Source organism: Leucopleurus acutus, assembly GCF_964270905.1.
Source record: "Leucopleurus acutus genome assembly, chromosome: 16".
In the NCBI taxonomy this organism is placed as follows: Eukaryota; Metazoa; Chordata; class Mammalia; order Artiodactyla; family Delphinidae; genus Leucopleurus; species Leucopleurus acutus.
This window is the reverse complement of record NC_139158.1, coordinates 45,284,573-45,297,164: the sequence shown is the minus strand read 5'-3', so window position 1 is coordinate 45,297,164 and position 12,592 is coordinate 45,284,573. Positions and strand designations below refer to the sequence as shown.

The following is a 12,592-nucleotide window of genomic DNA, read 5'->3' as shown; positions in this document are numbered from 1 at the left end:
CGCTGGTAGATGAGATGGCCTCCAGCAAAATCAGGATATGGATATAGATAACTGGACACCGGCTCGTGAGGCTTTGGCCGGCAGCGTCTTCCTCTTTTTTTTCTTTCTTTCTTTCTTTTTTTTTTGGCCACACCACACGGCACATGGGATCTTAGTTCCCTGACCAGGCATCGAACCCACACCCCCTGTATTGGAAGCACAGTCTTAACCACTGGACCACTTAACCTGCTTCTTCTTCTTTGTTGCTTTCACAGCTCATTAATGTCAGACCACATTTTGAAATCTCTAATTAATTCAGCAGCTACTTCACACTTACTTCATAATTTGGGTTTCACTCCCCTTTCCCACGGTGGCCCCAGAATAATGCCTTTATAAGGCATGGCAACTTCCCTGACAACTTGCACATACCGAGTCTCCGGAGGACAGGCGCGGCTGAGTGACTTCCCGGGGAAGCAGAATCAGGGCATTTGGGCACAAAATGATAAGCCGGCAAGAGGAAGATAAAGTCCCTGAGAGAGCCCCCAGAAGCATCCAATGCACTTGCTTCTGCTTCTCGATATCAGCCCCCCGTGCTCACAACGGGATGCAGGGGGACAGCGGGGGAGGAGCTGGAAGGAGACAGCGGAAGATGGCCTGACGGGGAGAGAGCTGTCCAAAGCTGCGTGCTCCTGTGAACTGGGCTCAACGAGGTCTGTAAGGGGATCAGAGGGATCTCTGTCTTCACCACGTTACACTGGTGTCTCCAAGAGTCCCTCATTAATGAAGAGGGTGGGGACTCTCTGGAACCATTAACACTGTATATAATTTCCCCAAAATACTGAACAAAGAAGATCATTACGGGTACATTTAGGGCAATGGTTCATTTTGTGGCCTCGCGTCTTGATATTTTAATAAACTCACATACAGATCTCAGCAGCTTCTGCCTTCAGTATCTCAGTCCATAACCTAAACCAGCGGTTCTCAAAGTGGGACGCCTGACCAGCAGCAACAGTTTCACTTGGGAACTTGTTAGAAATGCAAATTCTGAGGTCTCACCCACACTTCATCTGGAACTCTGGGGTGGAGCCCAGAAATCTGTGTTTTAACAAAATCTTCAGGGGCTTGCGACGCAGGGTAAAGTTTGGGCAGCCTTGCTGTAAAGCTCTGCGTGTTGCTGCCCCCAAATCAGATGTGGTGGCTTGTGGAGAACAGGACGCATCCTCAGTATAACCGCAACACAAGCTTAGAGCGAGGCAGAGAGAAAGCTCCCTTTCACAAGCTTCCTGCTTTCCACTCCCCGCCATGCACTCCCCTCCCAAGGTCAAAGCCCTTAGCATGGCATTCAGGACCTGTTCCCGGCTGACCCAACACTACCTTTTCTAAGCCCAGCTCCCAGTGGATTAAAAATTCTCACACTTCAGACAACTGGCCAACACAGAAATGGGGCACGTTTGTCGGTCTCTGGAAGGGTCTTTCGAATGGCCTCCTCAGTATCCACCCGTCCCGTGGCCTCCTGCTCAGCCTCCAGGGCGCGTGTCCAACCACAGCCCCTCCCTTGGCAGCACCCCTGCTTCCACTCCTTTCTCCCTGGAAGAATCATTCCCTCCTCCGTGACTTCCCGGCATGCAGCTCACACTCTGATCAGAGCACACATCACGGGACATTAATTATAGAATTAAACTTGTACTAGTTAATTTATATAACCGATATTAATTATATAAACGTCTCCCTAACCTACAAGATTGTAAGCCTTCTAAGGGAGTGGGCCTTTGGCAGTAGCTGGGGGGGTGGTGGGAGGCCTCTCATTGAAGGAATAAACGTTTATTGAGCTGCTAGTATGTGTCGGCACCGTATCAGGTGCTGGTAGTTTTCCGAGAGATGTACTTAAGGTTGGTTTGCTTTTCAGAGAAGGTAAGGCTCCACTATCTTGGCTCCACTAACTCTGTTCTGGTGATATCTTTCAGGTTCATCTGAATCAAAGATTATTTTCATTAGTCACATAATGGTATCTTTTTTTTGTTTTCTCTGCACTGAGAACAGGGTGCATTCTCGATATATTTGTAACCCAAGTTTATAGTGAGGCACAGAGAGATTTCCAAATTCTTTACCCATGAAGTTTTCACCTGAATCCAGGTTAAATACAAGGATCACAAGGCTTCCGTTCCCGCTTTGTATATAAAACACTTTAAGTCTCCCCTTGCCTATCAACACGTAAACAAGCTAAGCACAACGACGATGAGTGAAGACCAGCACGAGCACCACAGAAATGGTGCCCAAGGCAACCACGTGGCCACCTCCCCACAGGAAAACAGTCAGATCCCTTCTCTGTAACAGAGACAACCGCACTTTGAGAGCTGGGGAGACAGCGCACGTGAAGTTTGGGAAAACTACACAGAAAGTGGAAATAGACACTAAAGTCCTATTTTGCCCCCAAATTAAAACTGGGCATAGGATGAGGTGCTGATGCAGAGAGGAGGCACAGAAGGTCAGTACACCCAACACATCAGGTCAAAACGCTCAACTGTTCTCTTCCATGCTGAAAACGCAGGGCATCATTGCTCTGCGGCTCTGAGGACCAAATTCATTACTTCTCGCTCACTGAACGAGTCTGCTGATACAAATCCATCTTTTCTGGACCATAAAGTGATCAAGTGCAACTTAAAACACCATAAACGTGTCCACAAGATGAACTGCATTCACTATGAACAATTCTCAAGTGAGTGCTTTCCACAAATTTATGTTATATACATATTTTGCCGGTTTAAGGACTGTCGATTTTAAGACCTGTCATCAGTTTGTATTTGCTTGTGTATATCTATCTGTGTAAGAAGGAGAGAATCAACAGTTTCTCACCCAAAGAAAAATACTCTAACTGGCCCCAGGTAAGTAAGCAGTTACTCGTAGAGGTCTCCTCAACAACATTTATTTTTAAACAACATTTGGAAGAGCTCCATCAAGTATATACAAATGAGATGCCCTGTATTTAGTAATAGCTTGAAGGAAATGGTCTAATACCACCCTAATATATACTAAAACAAGTTTTGCCAGATTTCTGCAAAATACAGTCTTGTGCAGTAACATAACTATGAACATGCTTGAGGAAATATGAATATATAACAAATATTTCAATCTGTATAAACAGCAAGCATTAATACATTAGATTTCATTAAAATCTCTTCAGACAAATGTTGCAAATAGAGCTACCCAGGAGGTGGGAGGAGAGGCCAGCAGCCCATTAATCACAGCTCGCCGCCCAGTACCCCTCGCTCTGGTCCACCTCCAGGACGGCCCAGTCTTTCTGAGGACAGACAGCCCAGTGCTCTCAGATTTCTGACGGGGATGCCCACACCAAGTGTGCTGCATCCGATGTCTGTCTCCAGCGTGATGCTCTAACCTCTCTCCATCTCCCAGCCCCTCTTTTTTCTGATCACTCACCGAGGGCTCGGGCTGGATTCCAGCTCAGTCTTCCTGCCTCAAACTCCCTAGCTCCCTAGACCTTCTGGTGGGACCCCGTCGGAATAACCCCCTTCTGTCCTGTGAGCTACCCGGAACTGCTGCAGACCGCCCTCATTACCCCTCCCCAGGAAGGCAGGACGCACTGACACTAAATGTACGCTATTTTAACTCTGTAGGGTCACTCCTACATGGAAATCCTTCTAAATTACATTTTCTGTGATGAGTATTTCCAAACGCTCTAGGTTTTCAATCCTCACGGACAATGCTGTTTTACTGAGATGTTAAGGTCGCCCACACCCAACTCCGGAGCAGCCTCTCAGCCCATCTCAGAATGATGCTGCTACCGCATTCTTCCCCCCTCCCTTCAAGACCGCTTCAGCTTCACTTCATCGTCCTCCTCTGCTTCTACCAGAAAGGAGCTCCTCCCCAGGGCTGGCCTCAAGTGGTACTACTTCCTGTTACCAAAGCATCATCTGTACCCGTCTACCCACGGGCCTGTCCCGGTGTCCTGCTGCCTAGAATGCCCTCTCTCACTCCCACCAAAACCTGAAGTCTTCCCGGGTGTCCAACATGACCCCCTCTGCTCCGCACTGTTCTATTTTCTGCGTGTTTCTCTCCCCCACTTCACCGACCCCGGAGTATGTGAACAGCTTACGCACCTCTTCTGTTCCTCGATACCTTGATACTTCTAGTATGGTCTTTAAAAAAATGTTACAGGTACCAAATAAATACTTGTTAAGTAATAACTGAATGAATAATAAAGATAGCGGAGCCCAGGGCCTCTTCAGTAAACTCTCCCCTACTATTTTCTCATTCCCTTTCTGGCCTGAAACGTGGGCAGCAGAATGATTTGCATTTCAGGTCTTTTCTGATTTACCTGTAAATGTTTAAAGTTTTTGGACAATAGGCGTTAGAGGAGACAGGGAGAGGGTAAAGAATTGTAAAACAAAGAAAATGTCATTTCCCAGATTCCTTTGGAAGAGAGGAGTCTTGATTTAGTGATAAACAATTTGGGGGTAAGAATGAGTGCGGGTAGGTGTGTGGAAAAAACTCCTGAAAAAAAACACATCAAGAAACAAGCGGTGGTCTCTGAACTGCCTTTACAGGGTGGGTCCTATTAACTGAAGAACTTTTTGTTTCTGAACGTCACGGTCCCCTGCGTACGCAGGCAGGCGTGGGGATACAGGCCAAGGAAGGGGGCTGGAGCTGACACCCCACCACTACCCTTAGCAGGGGGGCAGCAGCTGGAGTTCCCAGGGGACATCTAGGAAGCGGGGTGGGGGACACTGGTGCTTTGGGGAGAACGTAATTGTCTAAGAGGGTATTTTCAGTTATTTGCTCTGAGATGTACAATGTATTTCCTTCTCTGGTTCCCTAGGAAACTACAGCAAAGTTTTCTTTCTGGGGAACCCAAAGAAGTGCTGAGCTCTGTAGCCAAGTGGACACAAAGGAAAAGACACTGTGTCAGCAACCATCCAGGGTACTGGAGGCGAGGGGACAGCTGCCATTTGAACTGTGTCCTCCAACCATGTCACGAGCTCCTGAGCCACGCTTGCATCCCCTCCACTGTACTGGGTTCTGTGAACTTGAACTAGAGCTCCACCAACTACAGAAATCCCGTCTCCATGGCACCTGTGGGAAGAAGACGGACCCTGGCAGGAGGAGATGCAGGGAGAGGGGAGTCTAAGGTCCAACCCTAGATCCGTCCCCGCCTGCTGGTAATGTGGAAGCGTGGTTATGGGGTTCACAAAGCCAAGCAGGTATAAGCTTATTCAGCCTTATTATCTAGGAAATGCCCCAGACATCCTCTGTGTAGATGCGTCACCAACAAGGTGCCCTGGAGTCTCTGGCTCCTGAACCTGGTCTGAATCCAGTGCACCACGCAGACAGGAGCCTGGCGGCTGACTGCTGGTTATGGCACCCTCTGCATAACAGGAAGTGATGCAAAATCAAACGGGGCTTTCTAGCTGGCCCAAATCTCAGCCTTCTGCAATAACTAGAGAGAATGGCTTCTTTATGCTTCAATCTCAGTACCTTCAAAATAGGAACAATACCATTTATTTTAGTATACTTAGTTTTATATGGTAATTTGAAGGTAAACTTGAAAGAATGTACCAAGACCCGAATATTCTGGTAAGATGGATGCCTTTCAAATCTAAGATCATTACTAAGGAATACTTCTTCCTCCCCCTAACACCTTGGTAAAACAGGAGAGGAACTGGGGTATTATTCTACCTTAAAATTGTGAGAACTTGGGAGAATGACAGCCTAAGCAATTTCCCTGCAAATTACTCAAATACCCAGAGGCAAAGCACGGAATGCAAACTCTCTACCAGTCATCATTGGAGAACGCAATCATGTAAAGCTCTGGATTAAGACAGCCCTGGATCCTCACTTTAGCCCACTCACTACTTAGCTGTGCGACTTTGGCTAAATTATGCAACTCCTCCAGCCTCAGTTTCTTCATCTGTAAAATGAGCTCATGACACCTAACCTATAGCTGTACTAAAAAATGTGAAGCAACGAGCAGAGTGCTGGGGTACTCAGTACCTGGTAACTCCTGCACCGCAATCACATTCCTAAAAAAGCCCTTTTATTACACATATTGAAAGGCCAGGGTACCTGTGGGCAGCAACTGCAAAAAGGGGAGTTCAAACCATTTTGTGATTTCTTTTAAAACAAATTTTACTCTAGGAAGAGATGTAAAACTCCCAGAATTCTGAAATGAAGGAAAGGAAATATTAATATATTCTTATAGCGGAAAAGCAAACTTGAAATGGAAATCCAAGGTAGGATCACAAGGTGATGACTGCTTTTCTTCTGTGCTTGTGACTCAATCTCATTTCCTCTTCACCATTTCTCATGTCTGCAGCATTACCTCTGTGAAGATAAACAACTGCCCAAGTAACAGCAATATAAAAGATGAGTTGTTCTGTGTTAAAATAGGGGAAGTGAAAGTTGTTTTTTCTTATTTTTTTAGTGAAAGACAACATTCTCAAAGAGATGGGAAGAGTGCTTAAAGAAAAAATAAAACCTCAGGATAAAATATGATTCTTTTAAGGTTATTTCTTCCACTTGATATTTATGTTTGAAAATAGTCCACAAACTGAGTATTTGAATCTAGATGGACCACAGCTCACGCAAGCCTCCATTTGTCTCAGCTCTGCTAATGCACACGCGGGAGAACATCCATCAGTTACTAATAAGCAGAGATTCAGACGCCAACACACAAATCCTTCTGAACATTTACATTCTATCAAGTTGGGAATGTTTCTAAAAGATGTATGTGTGTGCATAGTTTATCTAATAGACTGAAATGGCTCTTATTTCTGTTCTGCCAAATAAAAAGACATTTCCCTGACTATAAATGTGATTTCTTCAGCTCCCAAACTGCACATTTTCTGGGCATTTCCTCCTTATGCCTCCTGGCAGGTCTATCCACCATCAAATTCTCCAGGTTTGTCAAAACGTTAATAGCGCCAATTTATATGAAGTGCCCATGACTTGGCCAGAATTCAAGATCAAAGTTAAAGCACACACAAAAATAACAGCAACACTTGAAAACAAGTGAGGATTTGGAAATGGCCACTTTGTCTAGGGCAACACTAGGGCCTCAACTTCCAAAAGGTGCAGAAAGTAGTGATATTTAGAAGGTACAGTAAGATGAGTACGCAAGGGAACCGGGATGGCTCAGAGAACTTAGATTCCATGGACATCTGGTACCTGGATCTACTTAGTAGCTGCGTGGCCCTGGGCGAGTCACTCATAATTTCCTCGTTCATTAACTGTAAACAGTATCCCCATTTTGGTACATCTTCCACGCTTGCGGAAGGGTCTGGCAAAGTGCCTGGGACGAAGAAGGTGCCTGATAGATGTCAGTGTGAAACGTTTTACGCAACTTGGGGAATCTGGATTTCCACGTCAGATTTCCCAAGTCTGAAGTGTTGACAACTCACTCGAAAAGTTTTAAAGTCTGTTCAGGCCAAATCAAGCACATGACCCACCGCCCGTGTGCTCCTGCCGCTGGGAGTTAATGCTGTTGTTTGTCGGCCCTGGTCCCGGGTCCCTGCACGTCGTCCTTCAGATGTAAAAGCAAGATTCCAACTTGAACCTCGGCCGCGCTGAGGTTCTGCCACTATCCCATCTCACCTTCAGGGTCTCTTCTTTCGAGGGAGGACCTGGCAGATGGGAGAGCGCTCAGGGTTAAACCTCTCCTGGGCTCTGGGACGCGACAGACGGAAATTAGGAGGCAGGACTCACAGACCTAAAAACTCAAAAAGAAAACGCCTACCACCGCACGGGGTGCTCAGGGATTACCCGCAGGGTCTACAGGTCTGCGCTGGGCGTGTTCCCTGAGGTTAGACTTCCCCGCTGTCATCCGTTCTCCTGTTTCCTCTGCCTCTCCTTCTCCTCCTCAGGCCACTGACCAGGACTTAGAGAACATGAGCCTGAACAGGAACAGGAGGAGCCTGTCACCGCGATGCCTTCAGCAAGGGCCCGATGAGCACGCTAGCACGGGCTGCTTGCTTTTTGGGCGTCGTGTGTTCCAGGTAGAGCGTAGAGTCTCGCATCCCTTTAGTCTGCGAGTGGACACAAGGCTGAGCTCCTGCAGCCACGTGACAGACGGTGGGGACCTGTCCTCTCCTGAACAATACGAGGTGCCAGCAGCCTCCTTACAGGAGACGACACTACCACATGGGCTTCCAGGAGCAGCGGCTGAAGAGTGCCCGGGGGCCCAGATGAGGAAGGGAGGGCAAATCAGTGATGAACCTGCCGACAGAGATGGAGCACGAGGGGCCCCCGAGGGGCTGATTACAAAGGACACCCAGCCACATAACCCCTGAAGCCCCAAACAGGCTCTGCTCCATGACAACACCTGTGGCCAGCCTTGTGTGGGTCACATCACAGTCATCTGTACGGGGGCCCATTCCCAGCCCGGCCCGTGTAAGGGCTGGGGCCTCACGGCTGCACAGGCTGACGAGGGCCCATGGAGCTGACACCTACGGGAAAGACCGGCGATAAACACGACAACGACCAAGAAAAGAAAATGGGACTGTCTGTGACGGGAGTAAACCGGGTAACGGGGCGGCTGGACGGGGCGGGGGGTGGGGGTGGGGGTGGGGGCGTGGCACTGGCGTACATGTCAACACTCGCCAAAGGAGACAGGAAGACAATCTCCTGTGAAGATTACTTCCGGTTTTAGAGGTATGAAAACTCTCAGGAAACAAAACATTAAAAAAAATTACCAGCGTTAGATTATTTCTTTATATTATCATTTTAACATGTAAGTTAAAAGGTAGGGGATTTAAAACTATGCTGGAGACATCAGCTTATTTCTATGACATCAGAGTATGACAGCCTCTGTTAGCCATAAGCACAGATTTTGTGTCATGCTGAAATGCAATTTAAAAATTAAATTCTACCCAGTCTGGTCCTAGCTAACTGAGGATGGCAAGTATAACGCAGGGTAATTGATTTCACGTATCATTCACTGAAAAGCAGTGGAAGCAGGAGTTTGAAGATGACTGTTGTGGTCCAGGTGGAGTTATTACTTGTGACGCCTATAGCTCCGCGCAAGCACGGACTGTGCAGGTAAGTTCTGCTGACCAGCAGGCCACATTCAGCACAGAATGTGCTCTTTTCCAAGAGGAGCCAGCCTGCACACCTTCAGCTCTTCTGTCTGTCTCTCACATCAGCTGGTGGGATGCACCTCTCTAAACATAAATGCGTACACAGTTCCAAAAGGTTGTGCTACTGGGAGACACTGGCAGGTATAACTGCAAGGGTAACAACAGGAACAGATACCCTGACCCAGGGGTTCTCACATGAGTCCTTCAGGGTCAATAAAGGGGGAGGTGACACTGAGATGATAGCTTTCCGTATTGTCAGAAACAAACATCGAAACAGACACCAACCCACAAACTGTGATGTATCCACACAGTGGAGGCTGTTTAGCAATAAAAAGAAACAAATTACTGTTACACTTAACTACATGGATGAATCTCCAAAAGGCATGTGGAGTGGAAACAGCCAGACCCAGGAGGGTAAATGCCACCTCGTCCCATCCCCACCGCACACCAGAACAGATGCACGTAATCTGTAGTTACAGAGAGCAGATCAGTGCTGGAGAAACTTTCTGGGATGACTGAAAAGTTCATAAATCTTGATTGGGGTGCTGGTTACAGGGGTGTACACATATGTCAAAACTCATCAGACTGTACTTAAAATGTGTGTATGTCACTGGATGTAAACTATGTCTCAATGAAGTCGATTTAAAAAATTAAATATGACCCAAACCCAAAAAGCTTACACTTACCCATTCTCACAGTTAGTTCACAAAAGAAAGTTGTTTTTAATCCCCCAAATAGAGAAGATATAAAAGACAGTCCTTTATAATTAAAACCTCTATTTTTCTCATTTTAAAGCCCAGTGATGGAAACCTCCTCAGGATTCATTGGGGATCAGAAGACAAGCCTTTGGGAACCACTCTTCTCTCCCTCTCTCCCCCCAGACACCCTCCCTGCAGCCTACCTCGAGCATCCCTTTAACAAGGATCATGACTGCTTCATCTGGCAATGAACAGACCGGACTGGAGGACTGGAGCTACCAGGTTGGGGATTAAAATGAAATTGGACAGGAAGAAGGAATGATCTAAATAACTAATCAATTCTATCTAAAGCAGGGTGGGTAGGGAAGGGCAGGAGGCAGAGGGAACACGAAGGGTGAGGGAAAAAGCTGAGAGACAGTGCTCTGGGGCTGCCACCCCTCCACAGGCCAGCGTCCTCCTGGGGACCTGTCACCTCAGTCACTGGGGACTTGCACCCAACAGGACCTGCGTGTGGCCGAGTCAGCTCAGCGCCTTAAATGAGCCAGATATAAAATATCTATATACCTTATCATCATATTTTCCTTCAGAGAAGATCTGAGACTAACAGAACAGACTTTTCTAAAAATAATACTTTTTACCTTCCTCTCCTTAAAGCCATTGGCTCACCAAGAGAATTCAGTAGCAGCCAAAGTATGACCCTAAGTGTGACTACTTGTTCTAGAAAACATTGCATGTGCATGAAATAAAGTGATGGAAGGAAAAGGCTGGCATAGTTCATTTTAAAACTCAGAACACTAAGAGGAAATAAACAACCAAAAAGCGAAGAAGACGACAAAACAAAACCCCAAATCCTCATAAAGACACAGTAACACATTGAACGTCATTAAGGGGATTCCAAGGGTAAGATCTCCCTCATTCCCGACACCTCATGCGGCACTTGGGATGTGGCCGGCACTGTTCCAAGCATTTCACGTACAAAAGCCCCTACAGTCCTCAAACCAACCCAGCCTGGGCTTTCCTCAGCCCCATTTCACAGATGAGGCACAGTGAGGTCACCTGGAGGAGTAACACTCCCCCAGAACTTTTCAGACGGCTACGCTTCTGCTGGAGCTTGGCTACTTTTGTCTATTTTGTTAAGGGTGGGACAGTATATTCCCAGGGTTTCTGTTTCTAGTACTGGGCCCTGATGCTTCTGTTGACGGGGTGCTCCACCCGCCACGGGAATGTGAGACCATCAGCCCTCCTCCCTATAAATGCACAGGGCGGCCCTTCCTACTCGGAGAAGTGGGAATTCTCCAGGCAAATGCTGACAGTCATTTCCTGGTGCTAATGATGGCAACACCTGGGATGAGAACAGAAGGAAGCGGAACAATGACATGCTCTCAGACAGGGCTTCGATCAGTTCAGAGAGGGCCAGCCTAGATTCTGAAAGGTGCCAGACAGTTCCCATATGTGGTTTCTCTAACTTGCCTTTACGGTTTCATCTTCACAATTTTAGCCAGATCTGCATACGGCAGGTCTATAATTTGCTTGCAACTTTTATTTAAATCAACTCAGTTAAAAAAAATTAAGTATCTTCTTCATTCATGACTTAAGTTCTATGCATGAAATCGATTTAATAGTCATACTTTATTAATACATTTATCTATGGAAATTCTATGTACCAACTAAAATCATTGCATGTCCTCCAGTGCTGTGAGTTCTATGTTTTGAAGAATTCAAATTCTGAACTGGTGAAAGCCAGTCTTTATCCTCTAATTTAAAAATATGGAAATAATACAAACACGCCTTAGGAAACTGTCTCTCAATATGTATAAATGGAACTCTCCACACTGAAACACAGTTTCAAATGGCTGACGAAAGAAACTGGGCAGGAATCAGGCACTAGGTCAGGAGGAGTAGAAGCACTGGATCACAGACATGGTGCAACATTTTAATAAGAAATCGCAGAATCTGGCCAAATTCAACCACCAACACTAGCACACAGGAATCATGTCTTCTCAACAGAAACCTCAAAGATATAAATTAATGTGCACGTTTTGTTAAAAAAAAACGGGGAGGGGGGCTCAGTAGGCAGAAATAAGAATCTAAAACCTTGATTCATCAGGAAAGTTATTTGCATTGCTTCTCCAAGAAGACTGAAAAGGAGCGCCTGTGCCTAAGGGGAGGGATCCCCCCGAGCCCAGGGGCTCCTCTGAGGTGCAGCCAGGAAGTGGGGAAGCAGCGGGGGCGCGGCGGGGGGGGGGCTGGCTTTAGGATCCCTCCGCCCTCCCTCCCCCCACAGCAAGCAGCTCACGCTTATCTGCTTCTACAGTGTTCTTCCTCCTACGAGACTCCCTGACCAAACTGTTCAGCGAAAAAGAAATCTGGAAACCACTGGTGAGGCCCAATTTCCTCACCTTACCAAGGAGGGGACTGAAGCTCAGAGGAGGTAAAGACTTTGGGTCACTCAGCAAAGTAGAATCCGAGTCTGAAGAACTCAACATCCAGATTCTGGCGTTTATCAGACCAAAACCACCTCTAGGAACGTCCCCCGGCAGACAGATACTGGGGACCGTAGCGAACGCCATACAACACCCTCGCCTACCCTCGAAAATGAAGAAGTGTGATTAACCATCAATTCCTAGAGGAGGGGATGGCGGCCAGCAGTATTTAATGAAGTGTTATGAGTCAATGGAACTCAATTAGAAATAAGATGAAGGGGAAGTATTTGGGGAAGTATGAGGTAAGGAAACAGGCACATCTCTTCCTGAAAAGCTGTATAAATCAAATAATGTGTAAACAGATTAGGAAAGCTTCCTAATTACGAACAACAGAAACAAAAACAAT

At 46.7% G+C, this 12,592-nt stretch overlaps 1 protein-coding gene across 1 annotated transcript in view; it reads right to left on the bottom strand.

The window, feature by feature from the left end:
- LOC309973637 (kinesin-like protein KIF16B) overlaps positions 1-12,592 on the bottom strand; it is a 288,133-nt gene that overhangs the window by 72,052 nt on the left and 203,489 nt on the right. The gene's annotated exons all lie outside the window — the stretch shown is intronic.